This window comes from Peromyscus eremicus, chromosome 19 (genome assembly GCF_949786415.1).
Source record: "Peromyscus eremicus chromosome 19, PerEre_H2_v1, whole genome shotgun sequence".
Lineage (NCBI taxonomy): Eukaryota > Metazoa > Chordata > Mammalia > Rodentia > Cricetidae > Peromyscus > Peromyscus eremicus.
The window spans coordinates 11,716,165-11,738,589 of record NC_081435.1 but is presented as its reverse complement, the minus strand read 5'-3'; the positions used below and the strand labels follow the sequence as shown (position 1 = coordinate 11,738,589).

The 22,425-nt window shown below is 39.1% G+C and overlaps 1 protein-coding gene across 1 annotated transcript in view; it reads left to right on the top strand.

Moving 5' to 3' along the window:
• Ccdc178 (coiled-coil domain containing 178) overlaps positions 1 to 22,425 on the top strand; it is a 343,274-nt gene that overhangs the window by 230,068 nt on the left and 90,781 nt on the right. The gene's annotated exons all lie outside the window — the stretch shown is intronic.

The following is a 22,425-nucleotide window of genomic DNA, read 5'->3' as shown; positions in this document are numbered from 1 at the left end:
CTCTCTGTCTCTGTCTCTGTCTCTCTCTCTCATTACTGGAAATGGCAGGAAATTCTACCCCTATTTGTAAAGCCCTCTGTTGTGGTAAAAGGAAAAATACTTAAATCAAAAAGAAGAAAAGATCCTCCACGAGATAAAAAGGGGGAGAAAAGCTGTAATATAGGAGTGTCACAATATAGCCACTTTTTACATATTCCCCCAGACACTTAGAGACAATATCAGATGGTTTCCCTTTGAAACTTTGGCCTCAGAATTCAGTTTTTAAAAAGTAAAAGAATGATTATTATTTAACAACTGACCTGGCCTTAAGGACCAGAGTTAATGAGTCTTTTCTCCTATTGGAACTACCCATATGGTGTGCTATGAAGTGGCAATGGAGAAGTCCAGTTCTATGTTCTTACAGAATGTTGAGGAAAGCTTAAGCCTGGGTCTGGAGGAAAAGTTTCATTGGACAGTATTGAAATGATCCTTCTTAAGTTATTTACTCTTTTGATTCTCAATTTTCTCAACTATAAATTAAAATTTACTTCATAAGATAATATATTCGAAATAAAATAAAAGAGAAATCATAATAAATTATCCCTAAAACAAAAGGAAGTTATGTAGCTATAATTATTGTGTTCATCTGTGTGCTGCTTGCAAATGTTCTTATTTCTCAGATGAGTGTTAAGGCATCTGTATATCCTGAGACAAAAGATACTGTTTAAAAAGACCTCTCTAGAAGTATGTTCTTTAGAGGAATGGTTGAAGGACATCCTTGGGAGGACTTTTGTCTTAATTTGGGTTTCTATTGCTGTGAAGAAATATCATGACCAAGGCAACTTTTATAAAGGAAAATATTTAGTTGGGGTTCACATACAATTTCAGATGTCTAGTCTATTATTGTCGTGGCAGGAAGCATGGCAGTATGCAGGTAGATACACTGAGAGTTCTGCATCTTGATTCACAGGTATGAGGAAGCTAACTGTGTCCCACACTGGGCATAGCTTGAGCATTTGAGACCACAAAAGCCCACTTCCGCAGTGACACACTTCCTTCAACAAGGCCATACCTACTCCAGTAAGCCACACCTACTCCAATAAGGCCACACCCACTCCAACATTCCTAATAGTGCCACTGTCTATGGGCCAAGTATTCAAACACATAAGTCTATGGGCCCGTACCTATTCAAACCACCACAACCTCACTAAAATAATGTTCTTTAGAAGGACATTCTTAAGAAGGACCTCTTTAGAAAGATGCTTTTTTAATTAAAAAAACAAAAGACTGTAATTGGCATTTCTGCTATTAAATATATTTACGGTAAGTAAGTACCTGAAGAGTTGTTCTGCATCAATAGTCATGAGTAAAATCCAGAAAGAAACAGTCAAACTGAACTGGAAGTGAAACTCCTACCAACCCTATTCCTACAACTCCTACTATGTCCCCGATTCTTGTCTTATGTTTTGATTTTTCACCTTATCCTCTGCTTTGTTCCCCCATCTTGTATTTCCCCCTTTGTTCCTTTTCTTTTATTGAAAACAGATTCTTCTCTCATCCAATACATGTCAAGTGTAGTTCCCAGCTCTCCCCTCCCCTGCATCTCTCATCTCCCCCCAGATCCACTTCTCTTTCATCTCAGCAGAAAGGAGCAGACCTCCAAGAGACAACAGCCAAAGAGGACAAAAGAAGATACAGTAGAACAAGGTAGAAGCTCTCATATCGAGGCTGGACAAGGCAACCCAATAGGAGGAAAAGAGTCCCAAGAACAGGCAAATGAGTCAGAGATACACCCACTCCCATTGTTAGGAGTCCCACAAAAACACCAGACTAAAAGCCATAGCATACACAGAGGATATGGGGCAGACCTATTCAGGCCCCTGTGCTTGCCACTTCATTTTCTGTGAGCCCATGTGAAGCCTACTTAGTTGATTTTGTGGGCCGTGTTCTCCTGGTGTCCTCCATACCCTCTGACTCCTATAATCTTTCCTCCTCTCTGATGATGACTACAAGGAAGCCACCAATCTGTAAGTATAGTAGAATATCATCAGTAATAATTTCATTGTTTTTTTTATCAGTGTTGTTTTTGCCAGTGTTGTTCGGTTCTATCCTAGGTCTCTGGGCTATCCAGTCTCCAGTTCCTGGTTATGTAGGCCCTGGGCTCACTCATATGGTGTGGGTCTCAAGCTAAACTAAACATTAGTTGGCCATGCCCACAAGTTCAGTGCCACCTTTGTCTCAGCACGTTTGTCAGGCAGGACATATTGTAGGTTGAAAGTTTTGTTGCTGGGTTGGCATCCAGGTTTCTCCTTCTGTAGCCTGTAGAGTACTTTCTTATGCCAAAGAGACTAGAAGGTAAGGTGAAGGCTCCATGTAGGCACCAGCTCAACCTCTCTAAGTTCAATGAGCTGTGTGAATGTTTTCCTCATAATGGGGCCCTACTTTCAGTTTTCAGAGAGCTGCCCTCTGTCCTGGCGTCAGTCTCGGTTGTTTGGGGATCTCCATGGAACTCCCTTCAGACAATAACTCAACCAAATGCAAACCAGTCCCACCACTGGGAGCCTTGCCTGGCTATGAAAGGTAGCTAGTTCAGACTCTGTATCCTCCATTACTAGGAGTCCTCACTAGGGTCACCCTCATATATTCCAAGAAGTCTCCACTGCACTAGGTTTCCATAAACCACCCCCAATACTCTCCAATTCCTGCTGTCTGACCTTGCATTCTCTCCCTCCGTCCTGCCCCCCAACCCATCTGATCTTTCTCACTCCTTTTCCCAACTTCTCCCAGTCTACCTGCAAAATTTATTACATTTTCCCTTCCAAGAGAGGTCTATGTGTCCCCCCATAGAGTCCTCCTTTTTATAACCCCTCTGAGTCTGTGGATTATAGCTTGATTATCATTTACTTGACAGCCAATATCCACTTATAAGTGAGTGCATGCCATATTTGTCTTGCTGGGTCTGGCTTACCTTACTCAGAATGATATTTTCTAGTTGCACACATTTTTCTGCAAATTTCATGGCATCATTTTTAACAGGTGAGTAATACTCCATTGTGTAAATAAAATGTACCACATTTTCTTTATCCATTCTTCAGTTGAGGGACATCTACTTTGTTTCAAGTTTCTGGCTATTATGCATAAAGCTGCAGTGAATATAGTTGAGCAAGTGTCCTTGTGGTAAGATGAAGCATCCTTTGGGCATATGCCCAAGAGTGATATAGCTGGGTCTCGAGGTAGATTGATTCTCAGTTTTATGAGGAACCACCATATTGATTTCCATAACAGCTATACAAGTTTGCACTCCCACCAGCAATGGAGGAGAGTTCCCCTTGCTTGACATTCTCACCAGCATGAGCAACACGTCACTTGTATTTTTGATCTTAGCCATTCTGACAAGTATAAGATGGAATCTCAAAGTAGTTTTGATTTGCATTTCCCTGGTGGTTAAGGATATTGAACATTTCTTTAAGTGTTTCTCACCTATTTGTGATTCTTCTATTGAGAATTCTGTTTAGATCTGCACCCCATTTTTAATTGAATTATTTGGCTTTGGGTATCTAGTTTCTTGAGCTCTTCGTATATTTTGTATAGTGGACCTCTATTGGATATGGAGTTGGTAAAAATCTTTTCCCATTCTGAAGACTGCAGCTTTGTCCAATTGATGGTGTCCTTTGCCTTACAGACAGATTTCAGTTTCATGAGGTCCCATTTGTTAATTGTGAATCTTAGTGCCAGTGCTATTGGTGTTCTATTAAGGAATTGGTTTCCTGTGCCAATAATTTTAAGGCTGTTCCCCAATTTGCTTCTATCAGATTCAGTGCATCTGGTTTTATGTTGAGGCCTTTGATGTTCTTTAGAAGGATGTCTTTAGAAATATGCTCTTTAAAAGATACTCTTTAGAAGAATGTTCTTTAGAAGACCCTCTTTTCAAGGGTCCTAGTAAGAAGGATGCTCCTTTACAAATTTGTATCGAAATAGTAGCTGATGGTTGCAGATAAAGAAATGAGTGGGTTTGGAAAATATTTGAAAACACAACCATCTGACCGTATCTTAGTGTTCTCAAAACATAGTTCAGAATAAGAAGTATCTCTCTGTGTATATAGAGTATTTTTCAATCTTTTCATGCATTTTTGCATTGCTATTTAGGTCAAGTATGTTAGATGTGTTGCTAGTCCCTGGGAAGAAGAAAACAATAGTTTGATATTGTTTGTCTTTCCTTAATCAAGAGGCAAACAAAAAAATGTATGAGCACTTAGACAGTGATCAGTGATATAGGTAACATTAGTGTGTGCTGGCTAGTTTTATACCAAGTTGACACAAACTAGAGTTGCCTGAAAAATGTCTCCACCAGATTGACCTGTGGGCAAGCCTGTGGTGAATTTTTTAAATTAATGACTGATGTGAGACAGACCAAATTACTTTGGGTGGTGTCACCCTTTGAACAGTGGCCCTGAGTGCTATAAAAAAAAAAAGTAGGCTGAGCAAGCCATAAGGATAAAGCCAGAAAGCAGTACTTCTCCATGGCCTCTGCTTCAGTTCCTGCCTCCAGGTTCCTTGCCTTGCTTGAGTTCTTGCTCTTAGACTTCCCTGCATGATGGACCTTAACTCTAAGCAGAAATGAACACTTTCTCCCCATGTTGCTTTCTTTCATGTTGTTTTATCACAACAACAGAACCCCTAAGATAGTTAGTATCCTGTTTTTATAGTGAGAACATTCTCTTTGTCCCTTTGATCAGATTAAAGCAGCTCTTGATACAGGATACAAGGAGCCAGACTGTGATAAGAACGGGCAGGCAGGGGTCACTGCTGGGCATTGGTTTCTGTTTGTGATCCCTCAAATGGATCACTTTCAGCACACCTGTTTCAGAAAACTTTGAAGATTTATTTGTACTTTCAGCCATTTTTCATTCCCATCCTTCAGCCATGGAGGTCATTAAGTTCAGACTGCCCTTGTCAGTGTCGTGTAGGATCAATTTGCTGCGATGGACAGAGAGGCCATATTGATGCTGTTAATCTGTCAGTGAGAAATCGTATGTCATTAGCGTCTAATGCGCCACACACAGGGTGGAATTTGGCCGTCAGAAACAAGACAACCCTTTAATATTTTAGTCCATTTCTTTGCTATCACAGCCTTTCCAGTGTACATGGGGTTTAGTCCTCTACTCGGCCTAGTTTGGGGTACAGGAAAGCAATAGCCCTATGAATTTTGTGAAAAAAATTTCTGTTTTCTGATGAGCTTCCTTCACTCTGAACCTGAATTGTTTTTGTCGTGATAAACAATTTTATTTTAATAATTATGATTCTTAAGGGATATTATTGTTCCTACAAAAATTGAATATTTTTATACATCTTTGTGCTTGTAGACTAAATGTAGCAAAGCCTGGTGAAAGAGTAAATCAAATTAAAGATAATGTTCCCTTCCTTATCATAATTTTGCACAGAGACATTTCAAACGTTAGAGCACTATAGCACTGCTCTCAGTGGTGATATTATATCTGTTTATTCAGATATGTTTCTTGATACCCCAGGGCTTTTGAAATTTTCAATGATGGGTCTTTTCCCCTTTAAACCTCAGAAAGAGGCAAAAGCAATTATGCAAAATTCTTATTTGCCCCATTCATGGGTAACGATAGAATCAAATCCAATATAAAACTTCTCAGATGTCAAAATTAAAGCTAACACTAGAAATAAATTAAGAAAAATAAATCTGAAAAAAACAGATTTTGTTTCTATGTGAAATTGTATTTTTATCACTTTCCTAGGTAGATTTCAGCTATATTTTTGTGCTTTCTCTTTAAAACTGCATTAATATTTCCAGGAAAGTATATACCTTTGTTTGAAGTGGCATCTGAATTTTTTTAGTCCACAAAGAAGGGTAAGTTAAACTGTCATGCAGATAGTGCTGTGATTTTTTTTGGCTGACAACAAGATTGCTTCCAAAACTGGTTTTTATTATATTTTTAAATCTTTCAGAAGTCCTTCATAAAGTTTTAACCCTTCCCCACAGAAAATCCCAGTGTTTGTAAATGAAGGAAATAAAAGCTATCACCTAACAGGCATCTCTGGAAAATACTCTCCATATATGTGTGTATGTATATACATTTGTACACACATAGATAGGTATATGTATATATGTATGCATGTGTAAGTATATATGTATATATAAAAACATATAAGCATATATGTGTATATATATATATATATATATACTTCCATCTGTATACATATATATGTATATGGAAGGCAGTGAGACTATGTACTATACATTTGGCAAGCATTATCTTTTTAATGCCCCCTAATCCTAGATTCATTTCTGTTATTATTGTCGTCATGCCCTATGTAGGACACAGAACTGAGGCTGTCTCTTTTAAGGTCACAAATGTAGAGGGAGATGGACTGAGATACAGCTCAAGTCTGTGTGCCATCCAACCTACTTCAAGACGGTAGAATAGCTTCTTTGCTATTGCATAGCCACACCATGTACATCTCATCATAAACAATACAAAAGCCACATTAATCTCGAGTCTGTGTTATGCTGCTGAAAGGTTTATTGATCACTAATTGTTTCTGTGATTTTGTCTTTTTGATTCCCCCTTTTCAATGACCACTTTTAGAACAGAGGAACACCTATTTCATTGGAAATCATTTAATTTCCAAAGGACTGAGGGTCAGCTTCATAATTATATTTTTTAATCTTATCAACTAGGAGCATCCTTAGGAACTTTCCCATTCCTTACATAATAATTTTACAGATGAGACATCTTGGAAGGGGGCAGGGTAAGAAACAAGGAATGTTTAGAACACAGTTGTAACTTGGTTTGAGTGTTATATCCAGCAAACTGTAGGTAGCAATGTGATGGGATTTTTATTTATTTAATGAGCATTGCTAACTTGGCAGTCTTTAGATAAAAGCATCACTTTTAAGTGATGTGGAAATAAGGAGCCGAATCTGAGATCAGTGGAAATGGTCTCTGAGGGACCGAATACAAACAGCATTCATCAGTCAACCCTCATACTGGCAAAGACATATTGCGTGCCTCAGAACAGCCCACCTCATCTCTGCTTCCATGTTGAAGCTATACTGAATCCCTTCTCAGCTGCAGCAAATCCGAGTTCTTCAGCTGCCTCTCTTCATCCCACTGAGGAAGAAAACACAAATTTTTGCTATTTATCTACATTGCCAGATTTGAATAACCAGATCTCCATCTTTAATTCTAGATAACATTGTATCCTCTGTAGATTTCACTCCTTTCTTCTGCCTTTTGACAATCATCAGGTACAGTTTTATGTCACCCCCCCTCTTGGGAATATTAAAAATTGTTTGGCCAGATGCTTTCTGGGTGCTTGTTTCACTAAAGACGGAGATCCATTTCTTCCAAATGAAAACTGTAACACTTTCAGTAGTTTTTTTCCTAAAACAATCAATCAAAGACTCTGCCAGGGTCTCTGTCTCCCTCTGTTTCTCAGAACACACACACACACACACACACACACACACACACACACACACACACACACTTTGGCCTTTTTCTTGGGTCACATGCTTCCACATTTGTTCTTCAGGTGTTACCATTGTCCCCCAAACATCTATTAAACCCCTATTGTTTCCTTCCTGTCTGAAGAGCTCTGCTCAGGGCTCAGCTTACTGCGGAACTTTCGCAGTGACTGAGACAGGTACAGGCAGCTGGTGTTCTGCTCATTTTCACGGATATCTCTTGTACAGAGAGCTTAGAGTTAATGTTTGCTTCAGTCACAAATTTAACACCTGCGAAACTCTGCTGCAATGTACACTTAACAAGAAAGAAACAGACATCTTCTGTAGTATCCATGGAGCCCTAGAAGTCTAGAGTATCACCAGTAGATAGATGATGAGGAATCCATACATGCTTAATGGAGAGAACTTACTCCCACAAGCTGTGCTGTGCTCTTTGCTTGCATACTCTAAAGCACATTCTTGTATGTGCACACATACACACACACAATAAAAAATTAAAATGTAATTTTAAAAAGTTACCATTCAGTAAGTAAAATGTGTCATTGTATACATCTTCAGTCAGAGGTGGAATTTCAACTCAATCTTACCCAACACTATTTACAGTTGCTCTTGTGATCATCTCTCCTCACATCTATAGAGCCCTATCTCACAATTTAATTATTCATTAAAACACATAGCACTGTGGAAAATGACTGGCCATATGCTAAACATTTTTAAATCAGATGTTCTTCCTACAGAGCTTAACATTGCAAATATGTAGATACATATAGAGAAAGACACTCAAAACTGGTTTCAAGATCATCATCTTAGTACTGGTGTGAGCTAATCCATACTAGGCTAATGAAATATTTAGGAGAAGAAACCTGATTACCTGGTATAAGAAAAAATTTATGCCATACTAGGCTACTGAAATATTTAGGAGAAGAAACTTGATTACCTGGTATAAGAAAAAAATTCATGAAATCTCAAAACAGTGAAACATTGCTGCTTCTGTCAAGCAAGAGTGGCTTAAAGATGACAGGTTAGTGCATTGACATAAACATTTATTATTAGCTATAAACAATGTGATGATCAAGAGATGTAGCCAATGTTCTGTCTCCTCTGGACATGAGATCTAAGTTCGCTTTCAGGTAACTTATTCTGTCTGCACATTCACAGATGATTTCAAATGTAAGCACACCCATTGTACAGTACACCAGGATGAAAAAAAATCAGTGAAAAAAAATTCTTACCTCATGAGTAATAGTCCTAATAGTGCATCTCCACAATAACTTTAATTTTATTTCATTGAGTAAGATTTTAATCTGTCTCTGAATTTCTAGAAAAAAAATGTATTTTACATAAATAATGGAGTGTTTAGTTACTGATGTTCCATTTTTTTATAAGCATCTCTCATTGAAGAAAACAGTAACTTTTTTTTGGAGGGTCTAAAACTCATCTGATAGGCACTAGTTGGTAATATTTTGTTGCTTTTAAGCATACTGTGTATAAGTTAGCTTTATATAAAATATTCAGGCAATCAAATTGTATGGTCTTACCATTTAAATATGTTGATAGGTCCTGTGGGATGTCTTTCTGTATGCTGTGGATATGTGTTGCTCTGATTGGTTGAGAAATAAAGCCGTTTGGCCTAAGGCCATTCGGGTTATAGCTAGGTGGGAAATCGAAGAGATAGACAGGAAGAAGAAGGAGAGATGCTGGGAGCCACTGCCAGGAGAAGCAAGATGTAAAACCACTGGTGAGCCACGAAGCCACATGGCAATGCATAGACTAATAGAAATGAGTTAATTTAAGATCTCATAGGCCATACAGTTTGTAAATGATATAAGCCTCTGTGTGTTCACTTGGTATCAAGTGGCTGTAGGACACAGGAGGGAGAGATTTATCCTGACCACAGGGCCAGGCAGGACTGGAGAAACCTTCTGGCTACATATAGGTCTTATAAAATATTATATTCAGAGATATTAGAAATATTTTTATTTTTCAGCTGAATTTCTGTCACAGATTTCCTATCAGAGTGATTTTTGAATATGTAACCTATTAAATCCAAAATCTCGTGCTATCTCTTTAGAATAAACACTAATTGAAAGATAAATTATAGATGAGATATAGATGAAAGGATAATAGAAGATAGATAGATAGATAGATAGATAGATAGATAGATAGACAGATAGACAGATGATAAATAGATGACACATAGTTGATAGACAGGTGATAATCAGGTAGAATGATAGTCATTATCTAACACTTCATTTGAATAAATGAAATGTAGTAATACAGTGAATATAGCATTTAGAATTTTTAAATTATATCATATAAAATGACTTTTAGATTATTCCACTCAGTCCTGGATTCCATAATTCTTGTGGACTTTCAATGAAATTTTTTAAGAGGCATACATACTATCCTCACAGGGTAAAGTAAAACAAAGCCAGCGTTTGGAGGGTGTACACAGAGAAGGGGCAGGGCTATTATCAGTAAAAGCAGCAAAGAATTTGGCTTTCCTGACTCTGTATGAAGCATGCTACAGCAGTCTTTTGGTTCTAATATGAAACTGTAGTAAGGATCATTGCACTAATGCATGAGGATTTGTGATAATGTTGCTGAAATTTTACTGTCAAAACTGAACTGCAGTGTAATGACTTTTGTTATCATGGTTTCTAATAACCATCCAGCATGGATTGACCCTACATATGTTTGAGGCAATAATGTGTCAGTAACTCAGAAAGCAAAACAAAAGGAAATAAAAACAGTCCACAGAACGTTATGAGTGGCTTCATGATAACTGTTATTACTATTATTGCTAAGACAGTCATAGCACAAATATGCCATAGGTTCACATGAGAATTAAAACCAAAACTTTAGATATCTTATGACAGTGTTGACCAAATAAATCTACAAATACTGTCCTGAGCTCCGCCAAGGCATTGCCTCCTGGGGGCCTCTTATACCACTCTGTCTCATGGCTGCTATCTGATGACAGAACACTTGGTCAAAACTTCCCTTCCACCCCTGCAGTGCCTCTGTCCTCTCTCTTTGGTGAAATAGTTCCTTTCTTAATTCCTACATTTGCAGGTCTCTCTATTTACTGCTATACATTTTCATTTCATGTCTCTTTATTGTAATAGATGTGAGTGGCTAATATTAGCTATGTGGTGGTCACCATGCTAGGCAAGACACAGAGCACTGAATGCACTGTATCGTAAATGTTAGGTCAATTACAAATGGAATCATCACCCTTATCATAGACTTAAGTCACTCTTATTCACCTCATTCATAAAAACACCTATGAAATATCTGTGAATTTTCTCTTTTTACTCTTTCTGAAGTAGGATGCTATATTATATACTTTCCTCGCTGCTGTGACAGAATTCCTGATAAATGCACCCTAAGGAAGAACTGGTTTACTGTAGCTCTTCTTTGAGGTCCAGTCCATCATGGTGGAGAAAGCATGGCAGTAGGGGTGCACACTGTCCTGTCCGCAACTAGGAATCAAAAGGGATGAATGCTGGTGCTCAGCCCACTTCCTTTATCTTACTGATTCCAGGACCCCAGCTTTAAGAATGGTGCCCCCCCATAGTTATGGTGGGCCTTCCCAACTCTAAACTTGTCTAGAACCTCCTTCACTGACATGCCAATAGGTTTGACTCCATGGTGAGTCTAAATCTTCTCAAGTTGATGATCAGTATTCACCATCATTAATATCTGTATTAGTTTGCTAGAGCTGTAGTAACAGCCCCAATACTGAGCATTTTAAACAATAGAAAGTTACTGTCTCACTGTTCCAGCAGTTAGACATCTGAAATCAAGTTGTCATCGGGTTGTAGTCAATTCTAGTCCATCACCTTGGCTGGTAGATGTTGCCACTATCAATGTAAGTGCTGGTTGATTTTGAGGGACAAATTAATTTGCTTCCAGTCGAGTTATTCCTTACTTGATAAGAAAAAATTTGAATAAAGAATAAATACAGATGAATATGTTTGAAAATCCAGAAATGCAAAACTTAGGCAAATTGTTTCTATGTCATCAAATGTCTTATATATACATATTTTGTCTTCCTTTTCTTTTTCATTTAGTGTGTGTGTGTGTGTGTGTGTGTGTGTGTGTGTGTGTGTGTAAAACTTGTGGTAGTCAGTTTTCTCCTTCTACTTCTCCAGGAATCTGATTCAGGTCTTCAGACTGAGTTAGGTCACTAGACCCAAAAGCTTCTTTTTTAATAAGAATGCCCATTATACTAAATTAAATCTTATGCCAATAGCTTCATTAAAAAAAAAAAACTTTAAAACTTCTACAAAGACACTATCTCCAAGTAGAATGGCATTCTGAGTTACTAGAATGATGCTCAAGTATATGAATGTGGGTAGAAAGTGATAGAGTTTGCCCCAAACAGGCACCAAGTTAGACCTTTAAGACCCGCTCTGCTTGTAAGCAGGAGCCAGTACTCAGGTGCAAACCTGGCCTTTCGGACTCTAGCCCTATTCTTCTATGGGTTCTCTTAAATCCAGCCAATTATCTATATAGGATTTTTTATTGCCTCTCTTTAAATGCAAAATTATTTCAATTATAATGATTGCTATATCTATGATTTCAATCATGGATATGATTAGGCAATTAGGCTCACATGATGAAATCATTTCTAAAGTGGACCTATAAGAGTAAAACAGGAAGTGATTCTGATCAATGTCCAGAGGTCCAAGCAGAAAAACACTTTTTTCTACCAAACAAGCTTACAGTTCCTCAGACTGCAGGAGTATTTGCCAAAGGAAACTACCTTAGTCTTACAGGGATTGCTACAGATGTTAAAGATTTAAGTTATGCTTTCCTAGAAGAGCAGGGAAGAGACAAGAGGGAAAGAGGAGCCCATACAACAAAGGGCCAAGCTTTCTGTGGGAAGGTGCAGTGGGGATACTGAGCTCAGGGTTCTAGGAGGGAGGCAGGCTGACCAGGGTTAGTTGCCATGCACACACCAGAGCTGACTGGATTAGCCAAAAAACTGGATCAAAGGTTCCTGAAAGAGATAGTACACATACACGTATTATAATAATCAATGCCTTAGGAATAGGCTGCTGACCTATAGATCACACATGTAAAATTTCTGCCAAACATGGTGGGATTTGAGGGAAATAATGGAGAGACATAGTCAGCACTGATTTTTAAAAACCCACTGTTGCTAAACAATCACTAAAATATGACAGTAAGCACAGGGAGGCACAGAGGTAACCACTTCCCCAAGTTCCTTCTCTATTAGAAGCATGTTGGCTACATGCCAGAAGATGTGGCTTCTATTTCAGTATTTATTTTTATTACTATTTAACTGTTATAAATTATTTTATTATTATTTAAATGTGTTTATGAATATTTATTATTTTATTACTATTTAAATGTCTTGGGATTTTTTTATTCCACTTTGTGATGTTCAGGTCTTGCTGTTGGAGGAGGGTTAGGCTCTGGTGATGCTGTATTGCTCTTTATTTTGTTGTATGTACTTCTGCCTTGACGTCTGCCCATCTCCTCATGGATTCACTCTTGGTCCAGTCAGAGCTGACAGATTCGGCGTTTCAGGAAGCCTCTCTTGGTCCAATGAGAGGTGGCGGATTCTGCTTCTCAGATGCTGGCAGATTCCCTGTCTCCTGAGTTTACTCTTGGTCCAATGATGGCTCTTTGTCCAATGAGAGCTCTCTCTTTCTCTGGGCCAGATGGGAGCTCTCTGGGCTAGATGGGAGCTTTCTGGTCCTGATGAGACCTCTCTGGGCCAGATGGGAGCTCTCTGGATCAGGTGGGAGCTCTCTGGGCTGGGTGAGAGCTCTCTGGGCCAGATGGGAGCTCTCTGGATCAGATGGGAGCTGGGGGCTGGTAACTAAGTCTCAGGAAGTGGCAGGGGTCTCAGGCGGGTGGGTGTGGGGCAGGGTGTGTAGATTGCAGGGTCTGCTGGGGGGTCTTGGAGAAGGGGAACCTTCTCGCGGGAGCCCTGCCCGATGGCCGGCAACTGGGGCTACGTTGGGCGGGTCTTCCCCGGGAACGGCTGGTACCAGAAATGGGACCTAGGGGCAGGCCTCTCTGGGTATGACCCCAGATACTCACCTCTAGTCCAGATGGGAGCTCTGGACCAGATCGAGGGGGGGGGGTTATTTTCTCATATATTATGGCCCAATCTCAATTTCTCCTCCTTCCTTCCCTCCCAGTCCCTCCCCCCAACTCCCATCTCTTCTCATCCACTCCTTCTCTGATTCCCTTCAGAAAAGGGCAGACCACCCAGGAATATTAACCAAACATGGAATATCAAATTGCAATAAGACTAGGCACCTCCCCTCATATTAAGGCTGGACCAGTCAACACAGTAGGAGGAAAAGGGTCCCAAAAGCAGACAAGAGAGTCAGAGTCCCACAAGAAAAGCAAGCTGTACAACCATAACATATTTGCAGAAGACCTAGGTGAGACCCATGCAGGCTCCCTGATTGTCTGTCTATTCAATCTCTGTGAGCCTCTATGAGCCCAGGTTAGTTGATTCTGTGGGTTTTCTTGTGGTTTCCTTGATCCTTCTCACTCCTACAATCCTTCCTTCCCCACTTCCTTGGGATTTCTAGAACTCTCTTAATGTTTGGCTGTGAGTCTCTGCATCTGTTTCCATCAGTTGCTAGATGAGGCCTCTCTGATGAGAATGATGCTAGGCTCCCATCTACGGGTATAGCAGAATATCATTAGGAATCATTTTTCGCCTGTTTTTTTTTTTTTTTTTAATGTCATGTTTGGTTCTATCCTGGGTCTGTGGGCTATCCAGATACTGATTCCTGCCCCTCTAGGAAGTGTCAAGAGTGGAGTTCCTTTCATTGCATTGGTCTCAAACTGGACCAGTTATTGGTCGGCCACTCCCACAATTTCTGTGCCACATTTACCCCAGCAGTTCTTGCAGGCAGGACAATGTGTAAGTCAAAGGTTTTGTGGCTGGGTTGATGGTCCAGTACCACCACTAGAAGTCTTGCCTTGTTACAGGAGATAGCCAGTTCAGGTTCCATATCACCCATTCTTAGGAGTTTTAGCTAGGGTCACCCTCACAGATTCCTAGGAGTTTCCATTGCACTAGATTTCTACCTTGTCTCTTAGATGCCTCCCAATTCCAGTTGTCTCTCCCAGTACTCTCTCCCTCTATCCTCCCCACCAACTGATCACTCCAGGTCCTGCCCCCACCCACTTCCAGTCTACCCACAATATCTACTCTGTTTCCCCTTCCCAGAGAGAAGGAGATTCACCATGAGCTTTCCTTGTTACTTAGCCTCTCTGGGTCCATGGATTGTATCATGATTATCCTTTATTTCACAGCTAATATCCATTTATAAGTGAATATATGCCATGTTTCTCTTTCTCATGTCTGGGTTACCTCACTCAGGATGATTTTTTTCTAGTTTCATTCATTTTTTTTCCTGCAAATTTCATTATGTTATGAAATTTCTTTAACAGTGGAATAGCTCCCTGTTGTGTAAATGTATCACATTTTCTTTATCCATTCTTCAGTCAAGGAGCATCTAGGTTGTTTCTAGTTTCTTGCTATTATGTATTAAGCTGCTATGAACACAGTTGAGCAAGTGTCTTTGTGGTAGAATGAAGCATCCTTTGGGTATATGCCCAGGAATGGTATAGTTAGGTATTGCAGTAGATTGATTCCCAGTTTCCTGAGAAACCACAATATTTGATTTCCAAAGTAGCTATATAAGTTTGCAACCCCACCAGCAATGAAGGAGTGTTCCCCTTGCTCCACATCCTCACTAGCATGACTGTCACTTTTGTTTTTGATCTTAGCCATTCTGACTAGTATAAGATGCAATCTCAAAGTTGTTTTGATTTGCATTTCCCTGGTGGCTAAGGATGTTGAACATTTCTTTATCCATAAGTGTTTCTTATCCACTTGAGATTCTTCTGCTGAGATGCTGAGAATTCTCTGTTCAGAGCTGTACCATATTTTTAATTGGATTATTTGGTTTGTTGATGTCTAGTTTCTTGGAATATATATATATATACATACATACATATATATATATATATATATATATATATATATATATATATATATATAAAATCAGCCCTTTGTTGGGTGCCTGTGCTATTGGTGTTCAATCAGGAAGCTGTCTCCTGTGCCAGTGCATTCAAGACTATTGCCCACTTTCTCTGGATTTATGTTGAGGTCTTTGATCCACCTGGACTTGAGTTTTTTTGCAGGATGATAGATACAGATCTATTTGCATTCTTCTACATGCTGACATCCAGTTAGATCAGCACTATTTGTTGAATATGCTTTCTTTTTTCCTCTGTATAATTCTGGCTTCTTTATCAAACTTAGATGTCCATAGATGTGTGGATTTATGTCTGGGTTTTCAATTTGATTCCATTGATCAACCTGTCTTTTTATGCCAATACTATGTGGTTTTTATTACTATACCTTGGTTGTACAGCTTGAAATTAGGGATGGTGATACCTCCAGAGGTTCTTTTATTGTAAAGGATTATTTTACATATCCTGGGTTTTTTGTTTTTCTTTATGGAGATGAATATTGTTCTTTCAAAGTCTGTAAAGAATTGCATTGGAATTTTGATGGGGATTGAGTTGAAACTGTAGAATACTTATGAGAAGACTGCCATTTTTACTATGTTAATCCTACCATTCCATGAGCATGGGAGATCTTCCCATCTTCTGATATTTTCTTCAGTTTCTTTCTTCAAAGACATTAAGTTCTTGTCATACAGGTCTTTCACTTGCTTGGTTAAAATTACCCCCAAGATATTATATATCATTTGTGGCTGTTATGAATGGTATTTCCTGGATTTCTTTCTCTGCCCATTTATCATTTGTATATAGGAGGACTACTGATATTTTTTTATTTGATCTTGTATCTATCATCTTCACTGAAGGTGTTTACCAGCTAGAAGTTCCCTGGTAGAATTTTTGGGGTACTTGTGCATACTATCATATATCTGCAAATAGTGAAAGTTTGATTTCTTCCTTTCTAACTTGTATCCGCTTGATCTCCTTTTGTTGTCTCATTGTTCTAGCTAGAACTTCAAGTACTCTATTGAACAGATATAGAGAGAGTGGGCAGTGTAAGTTTCGCAACTCTAGGGAAAGGTATCCTGACTACTTGGGAAGTCAGGCAACACCTTGAGCTGCTAAGACAGTGCTGATGGCTGGAGCTGCGATGAGACAGCTCGGCCCTGGAGGGCGAGGTATCCTGGATACCTTGAGCTACTTAGGACAGCTCTGATGACTGGAGCTGCAATGAGGCAGCTCAGCCCTGGAAAGGAAGGTATTCTAACTGCTCAGGAGAGTCAGGCCTGGAGCTGCTAGGACAGCTCAGCAGGGAAGGGTATTCTGACTGTTCAGGGGTCAGGCTATATTCAGGATGGTCTCCCTGAAGGTTATAGCAACCCTGCTCCTCTCCTGGAGAGCCGCTACAGCTGAGCTTTGCTCAGCCCCCACTTAAGGGGGCTTCCTAGCAGAGCTCTGCTTCTTCTCCAGCCTAAGATGTTGCTTCTTTTGTTTTACTCTGCAAAAGGGGAAACCCCTGCAGAAATGCAGCAATCTCCTCCTGCTCTGGAGAAAAGTGTTACTTTTTCAGCTCCCCCTTGTTTTGTCCACTGAGAGACATCTCAGCAAGGGTCTTCTGTTTAGCTTCCCCTTGCTCTGTGCACTAAGGGATATTTCAGCAAGGATCTTCTGTTCAGCCCCCCTTTGCTCTGTCCACTAAGGGACATCTCATCAAGGTTCTTCTCTGTGCCAGTGAATGAAGACCTTAACACCCAAAACTCTTTTGAGAAAGAGATTTACTTGGGAAGGGGTCCAGGAGAGTAGCTGCCTCTACCAGGGTGGAGAGAACAGCTCACAACTGATCAGGCAGGGTGGTTTATATAGGGTGTCTTGGGGCAGAGTCAACCAGGGATTGGTTAGTTTTTTTCTGCTCAGGGATTGGTCAGTTTAGTGGGCTAGGGGCAGAGAGGTCCCTGATTTCAGAGTCAAACTGTGTTTCTTTCACTGGCCGTTCTTGGCTTTTTGATACTAACTCTAAGGCCAGGGCATATTTCTTTCACTGATTCTGATTCTGGGGACCAAGAGTGTTTCTTTGGTGCTGGTTTTAGAGTCAGGGCATATGTCCTTTGTTCTGGGTTTAGGGATAAAGTGTTCATTTCTCTGGCTCAGATCCCAAACCCAGGCTGTGTTTCTTTCCCTGGTTCTGGGCTCCAGGGCCAGGGTGCTACTTTCCTGCTCTGTGATTGGTTGGTTTCACAGGTCAGTTGGCCAGGGGCAGAGATGGCTCTGATTTCACTGAGTTTCCTTAGCCAGCTCCTTTTCCCTACAGGCAGCCTTGTCTTGTTCTTGATTTTAGTGGAATTGCTTTGAGTTTTCACTGAATTTTTTGTTGGCTTATAGGCTTACTGTAAATTGCCTTTATTATGTTTAAGTATGTCCCTTTTACCCCTGATCTCTCCAAGACTTTTATCGTGAAGGGGTATTAGATTTTGTCAAAGGTTTTTTTTCAGCACCTAATGAGATGATCATTTTTTTTCTTTTGATTTATTTATATGGTGGATTACATTGACAGATTTTCCTATGTTGTACCATCCCTGCATCTCTGGGGTGACGCCTACATAATCATGGTGGATGATCTTTTTTTGATCTGTTCTTGAGTTCAGTTTATCAGTATTTTATTGAGTATTTTGCATCAATGTTTATAAGGGAAATTGGTGTGTCATTCTCTTTCTTTGTTGACTCTTTTTAAATGTTTTTAATTGAAATAGAATTGAGTCACTTCCCTGTCTCTTTCTTCCCTCCAGCCTTTCCAAACTGCCCTCCCTGGAACCTTTCTCATTCATCCCCCCTAAACTGATAGCCTCTTTTTCTCTGTATTTTTGTATATTTGTAATTAATGTATATATACAAACATAAATATAAATGAGTACAACCTGCTGAGTCTGTTTTTGTTGGTGATACGGGCATGATTTCAGTGTTGACCTCTATGCGTTGGATAGTCAATAAAAAGGCTTGTCCCTGGGACAGGCAATTTTCCACCTTCCAATAGCCAATAGTTAGTTACCTATAGCTTTTTATCTAAGAGTAAGACCTCACGAAATTTCTCCCTTCCATATTAATGTGTCCACTGATATCATTATTAAACTCCGTTCTTGTTTGCCAGCCATTTCTAGGAGAGACTGTTTCACAGCAGACATCCCAGTATTCTGGCTCGTACGATCTTTCCAACCCCTCTTCTGTGACGTTCCCAAGCCATAGGGTTGTATTTATTATTAAAGAGAGTATTCATTGTGACTGGGGTCCCTGTGGTGCATTGATCTCTGCCTTGTGTCCAGTTGTGATTTTCCATGATCATATCCATTTGATTTAAAAAAAATAAAAGAAACTTCTTTGATGAGGGATGGTAGGTACACTTATCTGTGGCTATAAAGACAAGACTCAGCTATAGTACTCCTTGGCATATGCCTGAAGGACTTGACATCCTACTCCACTGATACTTACTCAGCCATGCTCCTTGCCAACTCATTCACAATAACAAGGAAAGAGAACAACCTAATTGTCCTTCAAGAGATTAATGAAAGATAAATGGAGTACATATATACAATGGAATACTATTCAGTGGTAAAGAAAACTGAAATCACGAAATTTGCAGGTGAAAAAAGAAACCTAAAGAGGATTATATTGAGTGGGAGAACCCAGATCCAGAAAGACAAATGCCACATGTTGTCCCTGATCTGTAGCTCCTAATTCCAAATCCTCAGATGTAAGTCATACAATATTCAGTAATCATAGAAACCTGGAAAGTATAAAGGGACCATAGGTATGGGTGGGCGAGTTTAGAGAGAATAGAAGGGCACAGGTGAAACAAAGTGGGAAGGTACTCCAACTAGGAAGAAGGGAGAGAGGTCAAGAGACAAGGGACAAGCAGTATGTAGGTTTTTTGATAATGCCTCAGGCGTCATTTACATTTAAGTTATATATAATACATATAAGCACCCCACATCCAGATTACATATATATCTTAAAGGAAGGTAAGCCATGTGGGCTAACTAAAATCAAAATACCAGACACAAGAAACCTCATCTCTTTTTGACAGTTTTGCCAAAGTAATCTAAATGACTCCTAAAACAATATAGATCATTGGTGCAGCCTTGGTTGTCTCTCAGAAGCTGAAGGTAAGCTCCTACTGAAGATACCATACTCTGAAAACACACAACCCAGATGACTTAAGCTGCTTCTGACCTGAAAGCCTCTTTCCTGCCATCTAGCTCCCATGGTTCTAGAAAATGCCATGGAAGCGTCCAAGGGAGGAAAACAATTAAATAGTCCTCCCTGGCTGTACCACCTATGAACCGTGCCAATTATGAGCATGGCAAGATATGCATAAAGGTGTGAGAAGTGATTTTTATATAATTGCATAGACTGAGCATATGGATGTTTTTCTTTCAGTTTTCCACCTAAACACTGCAGTGCAACATTAATTTCCAGGATATTTACATTGTGCTAGATATTGATAAGGTCCTGTACCCAGGATGGTGTGCATGAGTTTTATGCAATTTTAAATGAAGAACTCCAAAATTCACAGGTCTGAGGGTTGCAGGCATACACCAAGATAACTCAATAGTTTCTTTTTGTTGTATGCAGATTATAGTTAAAGTGAAAAATCACAGATGGTGGAAATTCACAACCATATTCAGAACTGAACTTTATTTTCTGCCATGGCCACATGGACTGTGTATTCTGGTCTCTTCCCTTGCACATCCTTCCTCCTTGCCTCACTCTGTTCTATCCATGAGGTATTCTTAGATGCTTGACCACACTCATTCTTGATATGGGGACAGTAAATGGTCATATTATTCCAGGGGGACATCCCCCCTCCCAGATTTCTCCCTGTTGGCTTTTTACCATTTAGCTGTAAATTTAAAGTTGCTTCCTCAGAACAGCTCACCAGAGACCCTTATATGAATCTTTCTTTTGTCTACATACTATCATGTCACTTGATTTGATTTTCTTTAATATAAAAACTGAAATTTTAGCTTATTTTCATTTGTTCATGGTCTATTTCTGCCAACTAAATGTAAGTGCAATTGGAAGGGAAATACTACTTAGTCATAACCATTACTCTAGCACCCAGAGAAGTGCCCAGCAAATATTTTTTTGCAGTTACTATGTGATTGTTCCCAGCAGGATATCTAACAAAATGTGCATGCCTACTCACCGAGACAGCATTTGCACGTCTAGGAATTTGTAAGGAAACAATCTGGAAAAGTCTACAAGGTGTAGGATATAATGATGTTGGTTATAATATTGTTTATAAAGAGGGAAAGGTCAGCAAATTCAATATACACTTATATGGAATTATATAAACACAATAGAACTGGCACACAGTGGAGTACTATATAACCTTTACAAGGAATGGTACACATGATTCCTAAACCTTGTGTTCTCATATGCATTATCTTTTAATCATGGTTGTTTCTTCCCACCTGTCCATCTCTCTGTCTGGAAATTTATGTACTAGATGTTAGCAGTACTTTTGGGCTGAGAATGGGTATTCCAAAATGTATGTCACTGGATTTGGAAGATATGTAGGACAAGCAAGATGAAGAAAAGAATCTAGAAATTTCCAAATACCCACAACATCCACTTTAAATATAATCATACTCATTTGCCTTGGATATCAAGAAAACATACAGTAGTCATCACAGAATGTGAACTTAGTCATTGTTGGGAGATGATTTGTAAATTACACAGTTTGAGATAAGGGTGCTCTTTATAGCAATTATTCTATATTTATTTGAAAATAGGATGGACCCATCATGACACATTTAAAAATAAGTCACTTTATCAATCAGCACTTTGAATCAGTGGTGAAGGAATTGTCAGAACTTTGCAATGGAGATTTCCAAACTTAAGATGATCTTATTTTCTCTGAAGATGCCACAAAGAACACTTAGGAGTTAAATGAGTTTAGTGTTCTTCCAGATAAACATCACAAGTTCAAAGTGGAATCCTGGCTCTGCTGTGGCCTTTAGAAAATCCCTCAACAGCCCCCCTTCACTCCAATTCTCATTCTTATTTAACTGTGTTGGACTGATGTTAAATAATGTGGGTTTGGCTAGCATAATGGCTATTCCAGTTGCTTCTTGATATCCACAGGGGATCAATGCTATAACCCACTGCACTATGGATTCCAAAATCTGCAGATGTTCAAATCCTCTATATAAAGGTCATATCATTTCCATATAACCTGTACCCTTTCTTCTATGTACTTTAAATACTTCTATTAGGTGTAATACAATAGAAATGCCATACAAATACCTGTTACAATATTTTATTTAGGGAATAGCAGATAGAAAGATAGTCAAAATATGCTCAGTTCATATACAATTTTTTTCTGATGATTTTTCAGCTCAAAGTTAGTTGAATCCATGGAGGACTTGGGTATAGAGATCTGACTATCCCTGTTAATATCTATGACCATGATTGAAATAAACTTTTTCACCTTATAAAGTGTTTTCTTGTGGGCATTCCATACAAGTTCTTTTCTTTTTTGATACATAATTTTTTTAATTTGAGGGGATTATCTTCTATATTTCCTTTAAATTATTTCTATTTGCTTGGTTTTTAACCATGTCCTTAAAATTTCACTAAATCACCTAATTATAAAAGTAATATAGATGAATGCAGTTTTGGAAATACACAAAAAGATGAAGTTGCGTCTCTGAAACCACTAAAAGTATGCTATTGGAACTAGAAACAAACATTCTAATTAAGATTAACTAAAACAAGGAGAAGAGAAAGATTTTTTTCCCTCAAGTCCCTGCCATTGTTTTTTTGAGACTCCCCAATGAAGTGTTGGTAATTTTTACAATATCACACTGTTGGTTATTATCTGATAATAAAAACTTTCCTAAGGATGAGGAGATAAAATATTT